This window comes from Falco biarmicus, chromosome 3, assembly GCF_023638135.1.
Source record: "Falco biarmicus isolate bFalBia1 chromosome 3, bFalBia1.pri, whole genome shotgun sequence".
NCBI classification, from domain to species: Eukaryota; Metazoa; Chordata; class Aves; order Falconiformes; family Falconidae; genus Falco; species Falco biarmicus.
This window is the reverse complement of record NC_079290.1, coordinates 115,751,401-115,771,155: the sequence shown is the minus strand read 5'-3', so window position 1 is coordinate 115,771,155 and position 19,755 is coordinate 115,751,401. Positions and strand designations below refer to the sequence as shown.

At 53.6% G+C, this 19,755-nt stretch overlaps 1 long non-coding RNA gene across 2 annotated transcripts; it reads left to right on the top strand.

Moving 5' to 3' along the window:
* The first annotated feature begins 490 nt into the window (after nt 1-490).
* On the top strand, nt 491-17,863 carry LOC130145847 (uncharacterized). Of its 2 annotated transcripts, none has more exons than XR_008820708.1 (5): nt 491-2,073; nt 5,055-5,216; nt 7,039-14,383; nt 15,710-15,870; nt 15,974-17,863. It is a non-coding gene; the product is annotated as an uncharacterized LOC130145847 (long non-coding RNA). The 2 variants fall into 2 exon arrangements; XR_008820707.1 differs by having other exon boundaries at nt 491-3,595.
* The last annotated feature ends 1,892 nt before the right edge of the window (nt 17,864-19,755 follow it).

The following is a 19,755-nucleotide window of genomic DNA, read 5'->3' as shown; positions in this document are numbered from 1 at the left end:
ATGTGGCAGATATGCAAAGGAAACGAGTGGATGCTGTGGTTTTGCACCCCTGCTCTGTGCTGAAATGATGCGCAATCAGAAGTGTCTAGCAATGACCGGTGCTGCAAAAACTCAGCCTGCTGCGTGGCTGGGGTGGAGGGGGTCATCCTGAAACCTCTGTGTGCAGTTGCCTCTATACGAGCTTCAGGTGTAATAGAACTGACTGGCACCAGCAGGTACCTTCCCCAAAAGAGATGGGCATCCCATTGCTCCAGCTGAAGAACGAGCTTCTCAATTAATCCTGGGTCTAAGGCATGCTGCTGAGCCTTTCTGCTCTGATCTCACAGGGCAAGGTAACTGCCCGCTTGCCAGAGCCGGTGACGGCGCTTCGGCACTGCATCCTGCACTCCGACTGTTTTCCTCTACGGGAAGTTAATTGGAAAGGACATCAAGAATCTGGCTTAACATTCTGATTCTCCTGAAACGATGGTTGGTGGTATGAAGGGTACTTACTAAGGGTGGGGAGAGACCTCAGTTGTTGCCAGCCCTGCCGCTCACTTTCTTTGCGGTTTTGGGCAAAGCGTTTAACCCCTCTGTGCTTTGAACTCTTTTTTTGAACTCTTTTTTTTTTTTTTTCCCCTGTTTAAAATGATGATAATGTGCAACCTTAAGAAAAACCCTCGAGAGCCTTGAGGGAAGGGCGTTGTCACAGTGCTGCCAAGTTCTGTAGTTGTTAGGAGAACGGATGTTTAACTTTACAATTTCAAACAAAACAAACCCCTCTTTGAATAAAGCATTGCATGTAGCTGCTGGGGTTTAGGCATTAATAATGTTTCAAGTCCTTGCAGACACTCCCTAGTTCATTGCGTTGTCAGAGGGATGAAACTGGTGTGTTTTGCAAAAGGAAGAGTAGTAAGAGGGGGAGTATCAAGAGGTGAGCCTCTGCCAGAGGTGAACAGTCAGAAACAAAAAGGAAGGGAGCAGCCAGATGCTCTTTGGTGCAGCTACACCTCAAGTGAGCAAGAGACGCAGCGTAAGAACTTTCTTTGTAGTAAACAATGCAGTCGGCATGTAAAAGCAGAGTCGGAAAGGGTGGTTGCTGACATGAAGAAATACGAGCTGCTGCTTTATCTTTCAGAACTAACAAGGGCTTTGGAAGTGTCTGTTATGAAAGCACTGTTCCCCAGGAGAAAGACAATGAGGATTTCCGAGATGTGTCCTGTGACACGTAGCACCAGGAGAAGCCCTGTCAGTCTGATAAGGGATTGTGAGAGATCATCAGGTGGGAGAGAACTGAAATAATTCTGACCTTTTGGTATAGGAAAGCTCTTGCCCTTCATGGACTGTCCATGCAATTGTTGCAGCTTTGAGGATCTCTTCATTAACCTCTCAGATGTCCAAGCAGGCTAAAGGAACAGCTTCTGTCTCCTGGGATTTTGGCTCTTTGCTTTGCAGCTTCAAATTAGCTGATGAAAGGGGATTGAACAGTATCCAGGCTGCACGTGCTCCCATCGTAGTGAAATACAGAGAGAAATCTCCTGACAGATCCTGACAACAGGAGCCAGAGCAGCGAGAAAACAAGGAGCCACAGCAGCGAGAAAACAAACACACACTGTCTGGGGCTTTCAGGGGGTTTGTGTCTTCAGCCAACTGCAAGTTATCAGCCCCCTTTTCACCGTAATTCACAGGGACATGGGAATGTTTCGGTTACAGCAGCACTGCCAGGCAGTGCATGGCTGTGTGGCTCCGGGAGCTGGGGCAGTTCCTGCTCATAGCTGTGACTACACCAGCACGGGGTGAAGCAGCCCGTCTGCACTCTGCCAGAGCCTACAATTAAGCCTCTCAAGCCTGTTTAAATGATACTGAGGCACAGCTCCAGCGAGCAGGCTCTGCCTTCCGCTACCCTCATTTACGCTTGCTGCTGATCACTCAGTATCCCCTATTCGAGCGTTTCCCTCTGCAGAAGAAAGGTCAACGAGGAAGAGCAGAGTTCTTGGCTCGCACGTCTGCGACGCCGGGCTCTCCAGAGCGTGCGGTACTTGTGGGTCTTTACGACGTCTGCTGAAGGATGTCGGTGTCTGAGCCGCGGAGCAGGTCAGCGTCGGTAAGCTGTCTGTGGCAGAGCCTCTTGCTCACGGGAGGATGGGAACAGCAAGTGACAGAGGGACCCAGAGTTCACATATGAGTGCCTTTCAGCACCTGTGAATATCACCAGTTCCTTCCCAGACTGATGCTGGCAGGGTACAGGCCAGGCTTCCCGCAAAAGGTTGGTGGGGGTTTGCGCTGGGTTTTTTGTTTTAAGAGTCTAGTCAGCAGGAAAAAGGGCTAGAAATACATCTGAGCAGAGAGAAGCCTCCGAATCTCATAGCTAACTGAAGCTGAAGGCGCGAAGGTTGGCAGAACATAATTACCTAAACTGGAGTTCAGCCAGGACACTGGGGCTCACCCTCCTCCTCCAGCGAAAATGCCGTTGGATATTTGATCACTATGGTGGGTCCCACCACTTGGTTTTACGTATCTCCTGAAAGATGGAGTTGCTGGAGCAGGAACCTCACCCCCCCCGGCTTCTTCCTGGAGCTAAGACCATGTAGTAGCATCCACCGAACCTTTCCTAGCCACAGCTTGCAGCACCTGAATTTTCTCTGGCAATCCCTCTCCAGGTTTTGCCAGCTGAGAACCTGCTCCTCCACGTGTGGGATGTGGCAGAACCGCAGCCCAGAGGCAGCACGTCTGCAGGCTCTGCTCGCCGCTTTGTCCTTATCGCTGCTGTGGCAGGTGACCGCATCCTTGATCCGCTTCTCCCCTGCACGTTCCCGCATCCAGCCGAACCCCCTCGGAGCCTGCAGCGGGGAGGGAACGTGAGGCATGCAAGTCACCCCGTGCCTAAGGATTTTGCTGGTGCAGTTCTGCAAATTCCCTCTGTTTTGGCCACATCTAGACATGCCGGCACGGCGTGGCGAGGGAGGACAGCTTGTGTTTGGCAGTGCACGAAGAGGAAAGGCCTGGATTCATTGCTGTGACTGCGTAACAAGCCCTGCCTTGTTAGCTTCTGGGGTGATCAACAGGATTGGGGCTTCTCCGGCTGCCCTGCCGTCGCGTGGGGGGGGTGTCATTGCCACCTCTGTCAGCAAATGTGCCCCCGCTAGCTGGGCTGGCAGAGGGGGCATCCCATGGCTGTGTGCCCCTGCTTTGTCCCCATGGCCGGAACGCACCAGAAAAGTTCTTCCTTCTGATTCTTTGGCATAAATATTTCATGCGACCCAGGAACGTCCCAGCGGGGGCCGTGCTGTGCACTCTGAACGTGGGCCACGTGCGTGGAAGCGGTGTATTAATTATTATGAAACAGCTCAGAGAAACAAATGCAGGTTGCCATGGAAGCACCAGCAGCGACAATGTCACCTCATTTTTAAGATGCTTTCAATGTTCCAAACACAATTTCCCTTCTTTTTCCAAACAGACGATGACAAAATAGCCTGGTGGAGGGGAGATGAGGCTGCGGCCGTCGGCTCTGTAAAACTTGACTCCCCGTTATTACAGCCGAGGGATCAACTTCGTGCTGAAGCCCCAGGGAAGGGAGGAAGGAAGGGAGCAGGAGGTGGAGATGCTGACCCAGGAGGTGAAGGACAGCGCAGGCTGGAGATGGGGGGAGTAGGTTGTTCCTTCCCCATCCCCGGCTGTAGGGGCTGGGGGTCCGCAGGGCAGCCGGTCTGGTGTCTCCTGCTCCTTGGGAGGGTTGGGATGTGCCAGGAAAAGTTAAACATTCACAAGGGTTACAACAGGGACACAGGAATCTGTCTCTGAGGATTTGGATGGAATAAATTGAAACCTTGCATGAGAGAGGAAATGAGGCAAGTGGTAATGTTAAGAATTGATAATGCTGATTTAATGAATGCGAAAATTCAAATCATTGGAGAGGAATGAAAAAAAATACGATAGTAAATGCCTGGAAGCTGGGTTCTTCTTGCCCCTTTCAGTCATCTATGCAAAGCAAAACTGTGACCTTTTAACCCCCATCATTTTAACGAACCTTTTGTTTCCTGACTTGCCCCAGGAGCTTGTAGTTTTAGTGGATGTAGCCAGCACCGGCAAATCTAAAGGAATAATCAGTCGTGGCCAAGCCCTGCCCTCGGCTAGGCCCACCTGCGGGCTCCGCGCGGGCACTCGAAGGCAGCAGCGTTTCACTGTGCTGTGGTGCCCCCCGAGCGACGGCAGGTGGGCTCTGCCCCCTTGTCCCCCCCGCCTGAGCGTGTCACCTCGCAGAGGGGTCCCGGCGAGCTCAGGCAGCTGCCGTGGCACCGCTGCTGGGCACCAGCTGGTGGATGTACTGAGCCCTGAAATGGGGTGACCTACGCACCGGTGTCCTGCGCCCTTGGGGGTGTTGGTAGCAGAGATGCCACGTTTGTCCTGTTCTGGCTGCGCTTCTTCTGTGACAGCGTCTGCCTTTGGTTAGTCTCTCGCTTCACGTTTGTTCTCTTGCAATTACCCATTTCTTAATTCCGTCTCCCCTGCCTGGGTTTTTGGGGTTGTCTTTGCTGAAGTACCGTGCATGCTTAAAAACCTGCGCTGTTAGCCACCCAGGCAAGGCAAGAGCCTTGTGGATATTTCTGCAGTGCTCAGGGCATAAGTAGAAACAGATTTACCGGACACGTGCTGTTCAAAACTGGTGGAGAAAAAAAACCAAACACACATTAAAATTTCATAGATTCCTAATACCCGATATCCCTGCTCTGTGAAACCTTTCAGTGCGTGGATATCTGCTGCCTTAGAGGATCTCTACAGAGATCCCGATTGTTGATGCTGAGGGCAGCAAGGTACATTCAGGAGGGGTGGAATCGTGGCTGGGGAGCTGGGGTCTGGCTCTCAGCCACCTCGTGCTCACACAAATGGGGTTGTGTCCCTGCATTTTTCACCCGGACCTGGAGAGGGGCTACGCCACCATTCATGCTTGGCCTTAAAATCTTTCTTGGATTAAAAAGGAACGCTGCAACTCACTGTGTGTTTGGAAAACTCACATATACTCAAATAGAGTTACAAAAAAATGCATTTTAACCAAGTAACCTCGTAATGTTTTTCAGCGACCTCGGATGACTACTTGCAGAAGGAAGACTGCAATATTCCAGCTGTTAAATCAAGTGATTGTGGATTTTGATTCTTTGTGGAAAGGCAGTGATATTTCCCTGCAGTAATAGCGTGAGCCAGAGCCAAGCCAGCGGGCAGCAGGCGGGCACAGATGAAAAGTAAGTACTCTCCTTAGATTCATTTTAATTCCCCCTGTTATCTTATGATAACTGCTAAATCATCAGCATCAAGAATAGCATTTGTGGTTATTAAAAGCATCCGTCAGTCCACTTAGCCACTGTAGCTGGTACTAACCCCAATCTGTCTGTTTTATGCTCCTGCTGTGTTGACTCTGCACCTCTGCGATGATAACAGGGATGGCTGATTTAAAGGGGAGGATGGAAGGCAGCAGCGGCTGTGCCAGAAAGCAGCGGAAGATGCGCAGAGACTTAGAAATCCTCTTTGTAAAGGAAAAAAAAAAAAAAAAAGAATAGAAAATGGATTTCTCAAACGTTTAGCCCTGCCAGGCCTCTGCCCTCATCCAAAAGCGAGCTGTGATGCTGCTGGCTGGACTTCAGCTGCAAGCGCGTTGCATTCGCATCGGCGGCTGGCCCGTTTGCAGGGTGGTTTCGAGGAGTCCCTGGCCCGTGGGCTGGCGTATGTGGGAAGTGGGCTTCACAGCTGAGGTTTTGGTTGCCTGGTCTCTGCCTGGCAAACATGAGGCAGTGGGACCACAGCAGATTGTACACGAGTGAGGGAATATTGCCGGAGCTGTGCTCGTAGGAATCTGCTTCAAAAGATGATGGCCAGATGTCTGATACCTAAACCAGCCATGGGACTCTGGAGAAATCACCTGAAACCTGCTTGGCTCCAGCTCCACAGACCCAGCCCTTGACCATCACCCTTCCCTCGGGCCTTCCTCTCCCATCCACTCAGCTTCCCTCCCCAGGGAAGCTGCATTTCTGCTTCACTCCCAAATCCAATACCCAGTTTAGCACTGGTCCCATTCCTGAGGTGGGAGATGCTTCACCCCAGGCTCCTTGCAGGGAACAGCAGAGCAGGAGGAAGCCAGCAATGGTTTCATGTGGCCTCCTCCAGTAGAGGTGTAGAGCATCCTCACATCTCACCAGCTGCAGTGAGACCTAAAAGCTCCCAGCATCCCTTCGCAAGCAATTTTGATGCTTTGGCAGCTGGGCTTGGAGGTTTTGGGGTGAAATCCCTCCTCCCAGAGTGATGAAGATGGCAACCTCCTAGAGAGCAAATGTCAGCCTGAAGCTCAGGAAAGGGAGAAAACCACCCCCCGATGCATCAAAGGGGACACAGATGGTCAAAAATTGATGGAGAGCACAACTCGCTGGCAGTGCGCCTGTGGGCATTAATATGAAAGCAATTGTTCCACAGATGCACAGTTCTTCTGATGAACCAAGCTCTAGCAGCTAATGACAAGACAGGAGCCATTTAACAAAACAACAGGCAATACAGATTTGCCACTATATTTTTGATGGATTTTTTTTTTTTTTAATAATGAGGTTTGTGGGTTTTGTGTGTGTTTGGGGTTTTTTTTTTTATTTTTGTCTTTTTAAAAAAGCCTCCTTTCATGTGAGTTGATGAAAAGTCCCTGTGTTTCCTGTCCCTTCCATCTCCAATCTTGCTGTCCGGCAGCTGCTGAGAAGTCCAGCTCAACGATGCCGTACACGTTTGCAGCGCCAGCAGCGAGCTGTTCCTACCAGCCTGAGCAGTCAGTGCCTTTTCTGTCTGGTCCTCGGTCGCTGGCAGTGCCCGTGATGCTGTAATCCTGCCTGCTGCCCACGCCAAGCTGGACGCGGAGCAATGATCCGTGTGGGATCCATGTGGGAAGCCAGCTCAGCACCGAGCTGCCGGCAGGGAGAGGCTTTGGGCTCACCCCAGCCAGGGGGGTGCTGTGGGCTGAGGGAAAACGGCCTGGAAGTCTGTACCCTGAACTCTTGCCGTTGTTAATTAACCGTGTAACCTCTCTCTTAGGCAGCCCTCTTCGTCGGTTCGTTTGTCTTGCTCCTCATTTGGCAGATGGAGAAGCTGAAGCGCGGAGGACCAACGTTCTGGCCAATTGTCATCCATCGAGTCCATCTGTAGAAGCCAAAACAAACCAAAGTTCCCCAAGCGCTGGACCAGCGCGCTGACCATGAGGTAACGCTGCTTCCATACTGTTCTCCCGATAAAGTTTGATTAAATCAAATTTCTCCCTTTGATTCCTCTTGAAGTGCTGGAGTGCTCCACTCAACTGATTCCTAAATGATTCCCCAACCCACGTCAAAACTCTGTGCCTCTTGCTCTGTGGCAGAGCAAAACATCTGATGTCCACGCAGTAATGTGACGCTGGCAGAGCTCCAGCGAGCCTACCTGGAGAGTGGGGTGGGGGATTTGACGCTCCTCCACCAAGAATGGGCAGCTGGGGCCGTACCGGTGGATCCCTGTGTCAGGCTAACTGGTGCTGAGAGCATCCTTGTGGCGGAAGGGCTGTTCTGGCCACAGCAACGCTCTAAATTTCTGCTTGTTCATACCAGACAGGGACCAAACATGGATTTCTCACTGGGCTGACGGTGGGCTTGAGGAGAAGCAAAATATCCCTTCTTGTGCCCTGCACAGCAGCTGAGGGTGTTTCTTCTAGCCTGGCACCCTTCACCCGCCTCCTGGAAACTGCGTACAGAGCGCTGTTCCTGAAACGCGCTGTGATGCAGAAGGAGACCAGGCTTCTCCGCACAATCCCTCTTCAGCAACTGGAGAAAATGAACAATGACAAAAGGTGCCCTTAAGGGTATTTGCTTCCCAGTGGAATGCACTTAAGGGCTCTGTGAAGCACACTGATGTTATTAAAAGGATGTGCGCGGGGGAGCGCTTGTCAGCCCTAAGTGAAATTGATAAAAAGATGTTTTATGCAACAGGCTGTATTTAAATCTAAGGGACAATTTAAGCTGCTTTGTGGGTAATAGCATCTCTTTGATTGAGAAGCCGTGTTTTAAATATGGAATTAGTGATAGTGAGCGTGTTGGTGACCCTGTTTTCAGGGAAGGCACTGTTACGCGTGTTGCAGTGAGCAATAGGACTTGAGGCACAGTGGAGTGATGTTAACCCTTCAGTGGCTTCATCCAATTAAGTACAAGCCCCTCTGCCCTTTCCTGGCACGTCAGAGGTCTGCGTTCGCTCCCTGACCGCTGTGTGGTGACTGCGCTCGGTCGGGAGCACCAGATTTGAGAGGAGAAGTACCAACGTCCAGCCACGGGCTTTGCAAGGGCTGACAGTGGAGAGGCATCTACGCCAGCCTCATCTGAAACCCTCTCCTGGTTAATTGCCTTCTGCCGGTGCAAGATCAGCCTCCGTTGCAGACAGCTATCACATTCGTTATCGTTCCCTTTCCGAGCTGTCATCCAGCGTTACTGTTCCCCACCGCACTCACCCCAGACCTTGGTTGCTTTTCAGTGCTCCCTTGATGCAGTTTGGCATCTCTCTGGGCGAGGAGCGCTATCGCTGCCACCTTCCCCTATCGATATCCCTTTCGTGTGGTGCCCTCCTGCCTCGGAGCTCAACACCACCAAGCCAGTAATTAGCGTCACATTATAACTGAATTGTCAAAAGGAGCTTGTGTCAGAGCTGAGCGAGTCAGCAGGATTCCTCCTGTCTCCTTTGGTCTTTCGTCATCTTTTGAACATCTTTTCTTCATCGCTTTATCATTTATTAGTCATGATGGCACGTAAGGATTAGCTTGGGAGCCTTTTGCGGCAGGCACTGTATTTCCGTGCTCCTGCAGCGCTGCGGGCAGCTACAAACCCGTACCGAGGGCTGCCGCTCGCTCGCTGCCCCAGCCCTGCTTGCAGCCTCTCTCCTCCTTCGGGCTGTGCGCTGGATCTCCAGCGGGACCCAGGGGATGTTTCCAGAGGAGCTTCAAGTGGCAGCAGACGTGTGTGCGTGTGGAGGGGGCTGTCCAGCCCAGCCAGGTAAGAACCAGCCGCTAAACCCACAGCGGGTACGTGGTGGCAAGCAGCTGAAGCGGTGCTAAAGGGGGTTTGAACAAGCTCTTGCTCCTCCCTGCTGCTGCCCCTCGGAGCTGCCCCGTCCTCCTCCGCCAGTCGCGTTTGTCCTGGGCTGTGCTGTGCGCCCCGGTCCTGCTTTCAGCACTGACCCTCAGCACCTGCCAGGAGGGTGCTGGGTGGTAGGAACCTCTGCACCTCTGCCAGGACAGCGCGGCCGCTCCTTCAGGCAGACAGCAGCGTGTACCAGCCTCTGGTGCAGCAGGAGGATGCTCAGAGCCTGGCGCAGCTGCTCAGCGCAGGAAAATGCAAACCACCTTCTCTGCCACTGCAACTCAACCTCTTGGCCGTGAATTTTGGGTTTCCCTTTTGGCAGCTTCACTAGAGAAATTGCAGATGAAGAGCTGCGTGGGGCTGGAGCAGGAGGAAAGGCCACGCTGCAGATCACCAGATCCTACTGAACACACTCGCCTCTTGTCTTGCTGCTGTTTCCTACAGGATTAATGCAGAGAGCACGTAGAAAACGCCTTGGCAGAAATAAACATGTTTTCCATTCATCTGGGAATCCCAGCAATCTCTGTTGATGCTCCTGCTCATAGCCAAGCCACGAGCTTTCAAAACACCATTAGGACTCATTTTACAGTAGCATTTCCAAATAAAGGCGGCAGCTCTTACACAGCAGTTTGCAGGGCTGAGAGAGGAGGAAAAGCCATGTGTTGTCTCGTTTGCAGGTGCGTTGACCTGTGGTGTTTTTTGTTTTCCCTGAGCCTGTTTTGCAGCAATGCTTCCATTCTCCTCTCCATCTCCCCACTCGGGGATGCTCTGCAATTCCCCGGAGAGATACTGTTGCTGTTCACCAGTAGCAGGATTGCAGGATGTGGAGGAGAAGAGCACCAGGACCCGTAAGGCAGGGAGACTTGGGCATCTGGCTGCAAAGATGGCTTGGGCACGGCTGCTTTGTGGGCCAGCAAAGTTTTCCACAAAGCAAGGCTCTTCCAGAAGTAAATGGACCAGGAAGCCAGCCTCATCCATGCTGACTGAGGGTGGATCTGTGGAAAGCAGCTGGGGAGGTTGAGATGCCCAAGGGCCAGAGCAAGAGTTGGGATCCAGGAGCTGCTTCCTGGGCCGGTGGCTGGCAGGCCAGGACAAGTCCCTTCAGTTCTCCTGCCTGCACAGGCGGGTGCTGAGTGCCCTGGGGGACCTGCGAGGAGGGGGACACAGTCACTCCTAATGCAGCAGGAGAGGCTGGAGAAGCAGAGCTCCAGGAACCCGCCTACGCACCGCACATCGGCGGGGACCCCTCTGCTCAGTCCGGGGCTGGCTCTGGCAGGACAGGTCTGCACGGCCCCTTCCCTCGCCGTTGCTTGCTGAGAATTTGAAGAAGTCCTCTTGGAGCTAGGATGGGCGCAGGGCTGTGGGAGCCTGTGGCACCCATGGGCCCCCTCCGCACAGCCCCCGCTTCGCGCACGGAGCAGCAATTCGGCAGTCGGTGACAGCAGCGTCACCCCAAAGGCCATGCAGGCAGGGGTTGGTGCGCAGAGGTGGTGGCATTTCTTCTGGTCCCACTCGCAAGCAGACAAGGCACTTCGCCCTGGCGATCGTGCATTCCCCCTGCCCACACATCCATCACCCGGTGCCCCTGCAAGCTTCCCAGTGGCTGTATTTCTTTCCCCGTTAAAATTAAACCTCCCAGCTGGATGTGCTTCAAAGCCATTCCTGTTCCCATGTTCACGGAGCTGCCTGTCCCCGCGCTCCCGTCCACCCAGCAAGGATTTGCTCGGGAGCAAGGGCCTCCCCTTGGCTGCCGCCTGCCGGAGGGGTGAGCTCTAACTATCTGGAGGACAGGAGTGTGCGAAGAAGAATCAATATTTTATGAAGCCTTCCCAGCTGGCGGGTGGTCACAGCCTGGAGGGAGACACGCTGCCTGCCCCTCGGCTCCCTGGGGAGATGCTGTGACCCTCAGCAAGCGGAGCTGCCGCATTCGGAAACAACAGAGCGCTGCGTGACGTAGGCAGAAGGGAGCCAAGCGGCCCCGTCACCCCCAGCTGTCTCCGAGAGCGTGGACTGAACGGGAGAGACGTTTTTCTCCGAGATAGCGGGGAGCTGCTTGGATTTCCATCCAGCACCGGTAAAAGGAGCTCCCTCCTCCTGGATACAAAACCCACCAGGCCCCGGCCAGCCAGCCCCGTGCTCCCTCCCCGGGGTCGCTGGGGGAATGTCCCGGCGTGGCTCGGGGGGTCCCCACTGCTGGGGCCACCAGGGCATGGCTCAGGCTCAGCGCTTGTGCCGCTGCCGCTCGTGCCCTGGTTCCCCAGGGCTTGTGCCCCGCTGGCTCCAGCTAGTGCCGGGCCAGAGCCGACGTCCTGCTCTGGACCAGCTGGGCTCAGCCGCGCTGGTGAGCACAGGGAGCCGGGGGGGCGAGGGGATTTGGGGTCTCACTGCTCTGCCGGGCAGGGGTGGCACCAGCTGCTGGATCCAGACATGCCGGCACAGGCAGCGGCTCTGCACATCTTCCTCAGAACAACCCCCTCATCCCTGAGGATGCACCGTGCGGGCATTTGTGGTGGTCCTGAGCTCGGGTGCCTCTCGCTGCAGGGACTGTCCCGGCCCTGGTGTAGCCACTTACGCCGGAGCTGCCGGCTGGCCGGTGACCCCCTGCAGCCCAGGGCTGATGGCCAGGGAGAGGAGAGCCAGGGCACAGCTCCCACACCTCTCCCCTCCAGCTGGAGCCTCTGAGCACACAGCTGAGGACCTGCCACAAGCACCGTGCCGAATGTATTTCCCACATTACGCTGCATCCCCATTTACATGTGATTAATTGAAACCTCTTGTTGCTATGGGACTGACATCTCCCTGCCTCACCTTTGCTTTCACTTTTTTTGTTGTTTTTTGTTTGTTTTCCGGGTAATGCTCTTTGTTCTTTTATTTTCTGCTCAAATGTAGTGGAAAAACTAGTGCTGGAGGAGGGGGGTGGGAAGGGGGAGTTGGAGCTTGCAGTAGGAAAGAATGGACTTTTGTAAATACATAGGCAGCTTTTGCATAGGGTTCAGCAGAAATAACCTGCTTTCTGTGGGTCAGAAACCGAGGGGCTTCCCAGAAGAGAGGCAGCAGAGGGGACCTGATGTGCTGGGAGGTGGGTATGGGACTGGAGGGACCCAGAGCGTGCACCAGCCCATCCCTCTTGTGCTCCGCTGCATCCCCAAACCGCCGAGGCAGGCGGCCTGAGCGATGCGGGGAGCCAGCATTTGGCACCCGCCAGCCCCAGATTAAAGCTGCACGTCAAACCCCACGTTTGCTGTTGGGGTGGTCACACGCTTGTCACACGCTGTTGTTAGGAACTGTCCTGGAAGCAGCAGCAGCAGGGTTCAAGGCATGCGTTCGCTGCCCCAAACTGCTTACGGCGGGGCAGACCCTCCCTTCCCCGCAGGAGAGCGTAGGAAGGGACCCGCCGAGGAGAGCCTGTCCCTGGGGAGCTGGGATCTGCAGGACCTGTCCCAGGGCAGCGCATCCCCCAGGGCTGCAGGGAGCTGGGGTGAGCCCTGGGATGGGACTGGTGCAGGGTGGCCGCTGCCTTAGCGTGGTGGCGGAGCTGAAAGCAGCAGGGGGGACCAGTCTGGCTCCCCTGGGCGTTAGTAAAGCTCTTGCTGGTCTCCGTGCTGGAGGGGCGGGCCCGGGGGCTAGCTGTAGCCTTTGCCAGGGCAGAAGCAGAACAGGACCCGCTCCCCTGTGCCAGAGATGCTCATGAGGAGCACAGTAATCCCTGCCCCAGGGAGATAGCTGCTATAACATCGTCTGTCTTTGCTCAAGGGGAGTTATCTTTCATTTTTTAAGTTATTAACACAAAATTATCGATACCCATATTCTGGTTTGTTATACCTCCTAGCAGGGTTGAAAGCAGATAGATTTCCGAAGAAACAGAATTGATTCGGTACCGACGAGAGCAGAGCAACATTCAGCAGCGCTTCAGGGCATGAATCGATGCTCTCTGAGGCGCAGGAGGGGAAGGTGATGCAGGTACCGTCAGGAGCAGCTCAGGGGACGGGTGGACGTGTGCTCCTGCGGTACGGCCAGGAGAGCAGCAGCCGCGGGAAAAGGAGGCTGGATTCACCACAAACTGGTTTTGCAGATGCACCCAGCATGAAACAACCCGAAACCCAGTGTGCAGCCAGTTTAGCGAATTAAAGGTCAGAGGGGAGGGCTGGCATTGCCGCTCTGAATTCCTGAACAGTAGAAGCCACAGGACTTAATTCTCCTTTTCAGCCCGGCATCCAGGCTTAGCTTCAGTTTTTCCACTGCTACAGGATCCAACCCAATTCTTGATAAATTGCTCTAAGGGCCAATAATCCGCGTTCTTCAAAAACAAAACCAAAAAAAAGACCAGAACAACAAAAAAAAAACCACAATCTATTCTGGGTCAAATTTATCCAGCTTCATCCTTCAGTAACTGGATATGATCTTTGTCTCCCAGGTTGAAGAGCATCTTTTGGTCACGCTGCTGCTCCCTGTAGCGCTGTGCTGCAGGTCCAGGGTGGGTGGATTTATCGCCAGCTGCGTCCACAGGCTGTGCTTGAAGGTGCGAGAAGGGAGAATTGGGAAAATTATTTTGCTTTGCCATAAAAAAAAGAGGCCAGTAAAGGCCAAGACTGTTTCTCAGAAAAGGATTTGGTGACTTTTTAGAGCAGCCAGTGCCTGCCCTTCCCTTTGCGGTCAGCTGAGACCCGAGCAGCCAGCCTTGGGAGGGCCAAGCTCATCAGCCACGTGGCCAGATTCCAGTATTACTATTAAAAGCTCAAAACCCCAGAGTCAGCTTCTCTCCTGGGTCCAAAGATATGTATATGTATTAAAAAAAAAAAAAAAAAAAAAGCCAGATTTCTCTGCTTGCTGTCTGGATTTTTGAATTTCTTCCTATTTTCAACCACAAAAATCTAGAAACCTCACGTTTTAATGGAAGGGAAGACTTGTAATCTGATAACATAACCCCAGGGGCTGCATGTAAAACAGGGCTTGTAAGAACTGGCCGCTCCAAAAGCTACAAAGCACATCCAGAGCAAAACCAGGAATAAAATGTGACCCCTGTTCTCTGGATGTACTCATTGTAAAATGTTTATTTCTTTTTTTGAACTGGCTGGCATTTTCCAAACTGCTACAGCCCTGCCTGCCCCTTCTTCGTGGGAAGTCTTGAAGGATATTTTGTTGGGAAAGAAATTCCTGATGAAGCCTGGGTCTGGATGCTGGGTGCACCTCACCGGAGGCGATGGGCAGCGCATGCCAGCCTGGCAGAGACGTCCTGGCTGCAAGGAACAGTCTCGGCACACAAAGAAAACAACAGTCTGGATCGGAGGGTAAGGAGATTATAAGGATTAAACAAGACAGAGAGGGATGTTTACGATTATTATTAGCTTCAAAATCTGCCCAACCAGAGTGCCAAGGCACTGCCCATCTGTTGTTTGACGTCGACAAGACCTCGATGGGTTTATTCCTGTCTGCACCTTCAATTTGATATTCTGGTACAACCTGAACGTAAAGCAATGCCAGCAACGGCCAAATGGGACAGCGGTGGTGCAGGGCTGGAGGTATTGAAGCTGGCTGCGGGGAGGCAGCTGGGGAAGAAAGGCCCTGCAAAAACCGCTTGGAGAGAGAGAAATAGCATCTTAACCGCTGCAGTGTAGCAGGAGAGAGGACAGAGACACTGCCGGGCAGAGACAAAAGGCAACACAGAGAGTTTTCTTAAGGAAACGCTGAGAAACGGTTATAATTAAGAACACATTAAATTGAGCTGAGTGGTAATATTACATGAGGCGGCCGTGGCTTTTCACACAGTTCAAATTAACTCCCTTGGCATCACTGTTATAAATTCCCTTATCCACGTTTGCTCTAACCTGACAGAGAAATGTTGCTCAGGGCTGCCACACCAGCAAAGGACATGAGATGAGGGGGATGGAGAACCTGCCAGGAGCTTGCTTTAGGGGATGGGAAGCAGATGAAACCTTTTTCAAAGGAAATACATAAAAATCAAGGGATGGATTTTGCAGGCTCTTTCCCAAGAACTCCTCATCTCAACACTGGGGCTATTTCCTAGGTGCAGATTTGCCTCTGAGAGGGAAGGATGCTGAACCCAGAGCAGTTTTGAAGGGTTGTATGTGTGGAGCTGTGCAGAGGGGTGCGTGTCTAAACCATTCCTGAGACATGAATTCATCACTGTTCTTCAGCTCGTGATACTCCACTCTTTCAAAACGCGTAAACACATCCACGTGGACGCTGGGTGCGTTCGCCTCCCTGGGGCACGTGGCTGCTTCATCAGGGTGCCAGGCCCTAACAATTAATGCCATGGTGCACAACACCAACGGTGACAGCTGGCCTTTGGGGAGCAGAGCGTGGGCAGCCCAAAATCCCATCCAGTCCGGGAGGTACCTGCAAGCATCCTTCATCCCTGGGGCTGAAGAGGGGGAAAGGTTTCTGCTGGAAAGGATGGGGGACTTTCAGTGCCTGGATGGGTTTTTTGGATGCTTTTGTGGTTTTAAGCAGGGTAGTTCAAAGTGTTGGGTCAAAATAGAAATTTTTTGCTTTGTTTTGTTCCTGGTGAATAATTGGAAAGGTTTAAGGAGCTTAAATAGCCCTAAGAAAAGATGATTCTGAAATGACCGTTGTCTTTTTCTTTCTCCTGAAAGTCACCGAAAACCCGAGTGAACCTGGGTTGCATTTGGGAACTGGTTGGATGTTTTGGCTCAGCCTGACATGGAAACCTGCTCCTGGCGCGTTTGTAACCACAGGCTTGACAGGCAGAAGCGAAACAAGCAGTTCAAGTGACTCAGAAAAGATCACCTTGCAGGTAAGGGACAGAGCTGGAAACGTATCTCCCGTCTTCTCTCTCCCCTCTCTGCCAAGAGCTTTCTGTCTTTAATCAAACAAGTGAAAAGCTGTTTCTGTGGCAGGGCGATCATCAGCCGCGCTGCTGATGGCAGTGAGGTTTCACCACCCAGCAGGACCAGGGAGGAGAGATCCTTTCAGCTGCTGTAAATCGGCACAGCATCCCTTGCCGTGCCAGAGAACCACGCTGATTTACCTTGGCCTCACTGAGGTCCCTGGCAGGCACGTGCCGGGGGGTCACAGTCGGGCGGGCGGTGTCCCCGTCCCGCTGATGGATGTCCCAAGGGGAGGCAGCGGGTTTGCGGTGCCTGGCAGAGGGGCAGGGCTGGGGGTGGTGGCAGCTCCAGGGGCCCAATTTTAACCTGCCACCAGGTGCCGGTGAGAAGCCAAGCGATGTTGTGCAGCCTTTAATGTCGCAAAGCTCCGGTGGGATGGGGAGCAATTGCCTGGGGCTGGGACGCTGCCCTGGGGTCCTCTCCCTGGTGCACTCGGTGCGAGTGTCTTTAGCAGAGGAACAGGCAGAGCTGAACTGTGATCCCAGCGGGCAGAAAGTCTATCGGGGAATGAGGAGTAAACATCCTCCCAGGATAAGAAACAGGCAGCATGATAGTGGGCTCAGATGAGCGGTGGCTGATGGGGTCTGTTGCCCAGGAAAGCCCGGCACCATCCCTTCTCCCTGTTCCTCTGCAAAGCCCCGATCCACTTGTGGAAGAGGTCAGGGTATTGGATGGGGGGCTCAAAACCAGCAGTTCCAGGGGCTCAGGTTGTCAGCACGTGGATGCAAGATCCTGGAAAAAGGGTCTCCGTGTGAACTGAACTCTGGAGCCTTGGCAGGAGCAAGCCAGCTTCCCCCCGCGGGGCGCGGAGCGGTGCAGGGAGCTACCAGGGGGCTTTGAGGAGGGTTTAGGAAGGAGCATCTGTTAGGAGGAGGCATCCTGATATTGCAAAGTCTGTTTATTTTCTCAAATCACATTGAAAATTCACAGCAACTTCCCCCAAGTTATGGAAGTAAATACTCGGAGCAGTTACACTCAGAAACACGCAACTAGCCAGAGCAAAAAGAAATATTTAGCTAAGGTCGGCCACAACTAATTACACGGGATGTACACATGACATAGTAAACCCTGAAATAAAGTCTCCAGCCCCTTTCCCACATATTGACTGCGCAAGATCCCATTTTGATGCTGAATTGCTTTGAAATTGCTCTGTCAAAAACTTCCTTGACATCAATATGCTCCCGCAAAACGTTTCAATCTCGGTGAAACAGCATTTCCCACTGGAAACCTCTTTAGTTTAAATATTTCCTTGTCGCTGCCGATGCTTCCTGGGTTCATGCCCTGCTTCCAGCTTTGTTCTCTTCTGCGACCAGCCTGTGACAAGGCTTAAATAAGTAATGATTTGTAAAGTGCTTTGATATCCTCTGATAAAAGATGCCCCAGAACACTGTGTATTACAGTACCATGATTTCTCTCCTCGTTTCTTCAGAACGCATTAAATGTGTGGGCACTCTGGTTATTTCCTCTAACGGTTGATATTTTACCCTGATGTATTTTTATCTTCGCTGTATTATATAACTAAGTTGTGTTGGTGTCAATCTGAAAGCTCCAGCGCTGTCAGTAAAACTAATCCAGTTTAACACAAGCCTAAGAGGAGGACTGAATTCCTTGTGAGAAAAAGCAGAATTAACCCAAATGAGTGAGTAAACTCCTCAAAGAGCGCCTGGTCCCGCTGTCCTTACATTGGGAAAATTAATGAGAATCAACACGAGCTAACTTTCACTCTCAGCTACATCCTCGGCATATGCCAGGGGAATTTGGACCCTGCCGTTTGCCTCCTAAAAGCTTTGAAGCTGGAGAAGTTGCACGAGGAATAACTCTTCCTCTCCACCCGTGTTAGAGCCGAGCAATCTTTGTGAAGGATAAATGTATTTTGGTGAAGAATAAATGCAGCATGAAAGAAGCCATTTCCCGGGGAACTAAACTATTTGTGAATTAGATGCTCATTTGGCAAATGGCTTTGGCCAAACAAATCGCCAAGAACAGAAAGCATGTGAGAAGGCGGGGGGGGGGGAGTTCCCAGCTGTGCCTCCGGAGCTGGGATGCACCCCTGGAGCTGGGATGCACCCCCAAAGCTGGGATGCACCCCCAAAGCTGGGGTGTGCCCCCAAAGCTGGGATGCACCCCCAAAGCTGGGATGTGCCCCCAAAGCTGGGATGCGCCCCTGGAGCTGGGATGCGCCCCCAAAGCTGGGATGTGCCCCCAAAGCTGGGATGCACCCCAAAGCTGGGATGTGCCCCCAAAGCTGGGATGCGCCCCCGGAGCTGGGATGCGCCCCCAAAGCTGGGATGCGCCCCTGGAGCTGGGATGCGCCCCCAAAGCTGGGATGTGCCCCCAAAGCTGGGATGCACCCCAAAGCTGGGATGTGCCCCCGGAGCTGGGATGCGCCCCCAAAGCTGGGATGCACCCCAAAGCTGGGATGTGCCCCCGGAGCTGGGATGCGCCCCCAAAGCTGGGATGCGCCCCCAAAGCTGGGATGTGCCCCCAAAGCTGGGATGCACCCCAAAGCTGGGATGTGCCCCCAAAGCTGGGATGCACCCCCGGAGCTGGAATGCGCCCCCAAAGCTGGAATGCGCCCCGGCGCTTTGGTCGAGAAGCAAAATGGGATGAAGCTCAGTGCCTGGCCCAGCTGCAAAGTCAACAGGAGAAGACAGAGACCCCTCCAAGGAGTCTCCACCAGGGTCTGGCTCACCCTCTGGAGATACCACTTTCTCCTTCACTACAGAGGGAGAGCAGATAATTAACTCCCACCAGCCTTCTGACTCCAGGCAGCAAAAATGAGCCGAGTCCTTCTGCGGTGGCTACAGACGCTGCTGCCGCTCGGTGTTTTTTGAGCCAAAGCCCTGGAGTGCTCCATGCTCCACGCCAGCTCCGCTCTTCGCAGCAGATCAGCATCTGCAGGGCTCAGATGGGCGACTGCTGGTGCCGGGAGCCGGGCGGCCCCTTCTGCCCCCTGTGCCGGTGGTGCACATGTGTGACAAGGGCTCATCGCAAACGCTGTGATGCCAGAGCAGCCCGCTGTGCCTGGCCGGGGCTGGGGGACAAGCACCCTTGCCCAGCACCCTGCAGGGGCCATGCTCAATCCCCTGGCACTTCAGCTGCCATCTGCTGAAAACTGGGGGAGCTCCCCGGGGGGACGCAGCATGCAGGAGCAGTGACCTGGAGATAAGCCATGTGGATGGGGAGGGACCGCTCCAGCCTCTCCCGAGGTGGCTCTCGGCCATTGAGATGGAGCTGGGAAGGATGCTCAGGATCCCTGTCGCCCCCACCGCTGCCTGCCTGCCCAGATTGCTTCCCAGCACCCAAGGGCACGCTCGGCTCTCAGGGCTGTGCCGTGCCACCTGAAGGAAGCAGGGGACGAGGCGCTGGGTGTGCAAACACGGGCTTGCGGAGGGAAGACAAGCAAGTCCACAGGGGAACAAACCACAACCACACACTGGGAGCAAGCACGGCTTCCCATTTCCCTGAACAACAGCAGTGCTGATGTGGATTTTCCATCCCTCATCCCTCCCACCGCACTCAGCTCCCCAGCTGGGCTTCCTCCCCATCACGGGGGCCTTTCTTCCCTCCAGAGAAGGGGGACAGTGATGGGGTGTACAAGGCACCTGCTGCCTCCACCAGCGGCGCAGCAGGGTGGGAGGGCGCTTTCCTCCGGAGCTTCTGCCTCATCTACAATTTGCCGTCAGGGCAAAGCCCCAGAGCTCCTTCGGTGTCGGAATTTTTAAGACCGGTGCTGGCCACAGAGACCAGCTGGGCTGTGGGATTTCCAGTGCAAGACATTGTTCAGACCC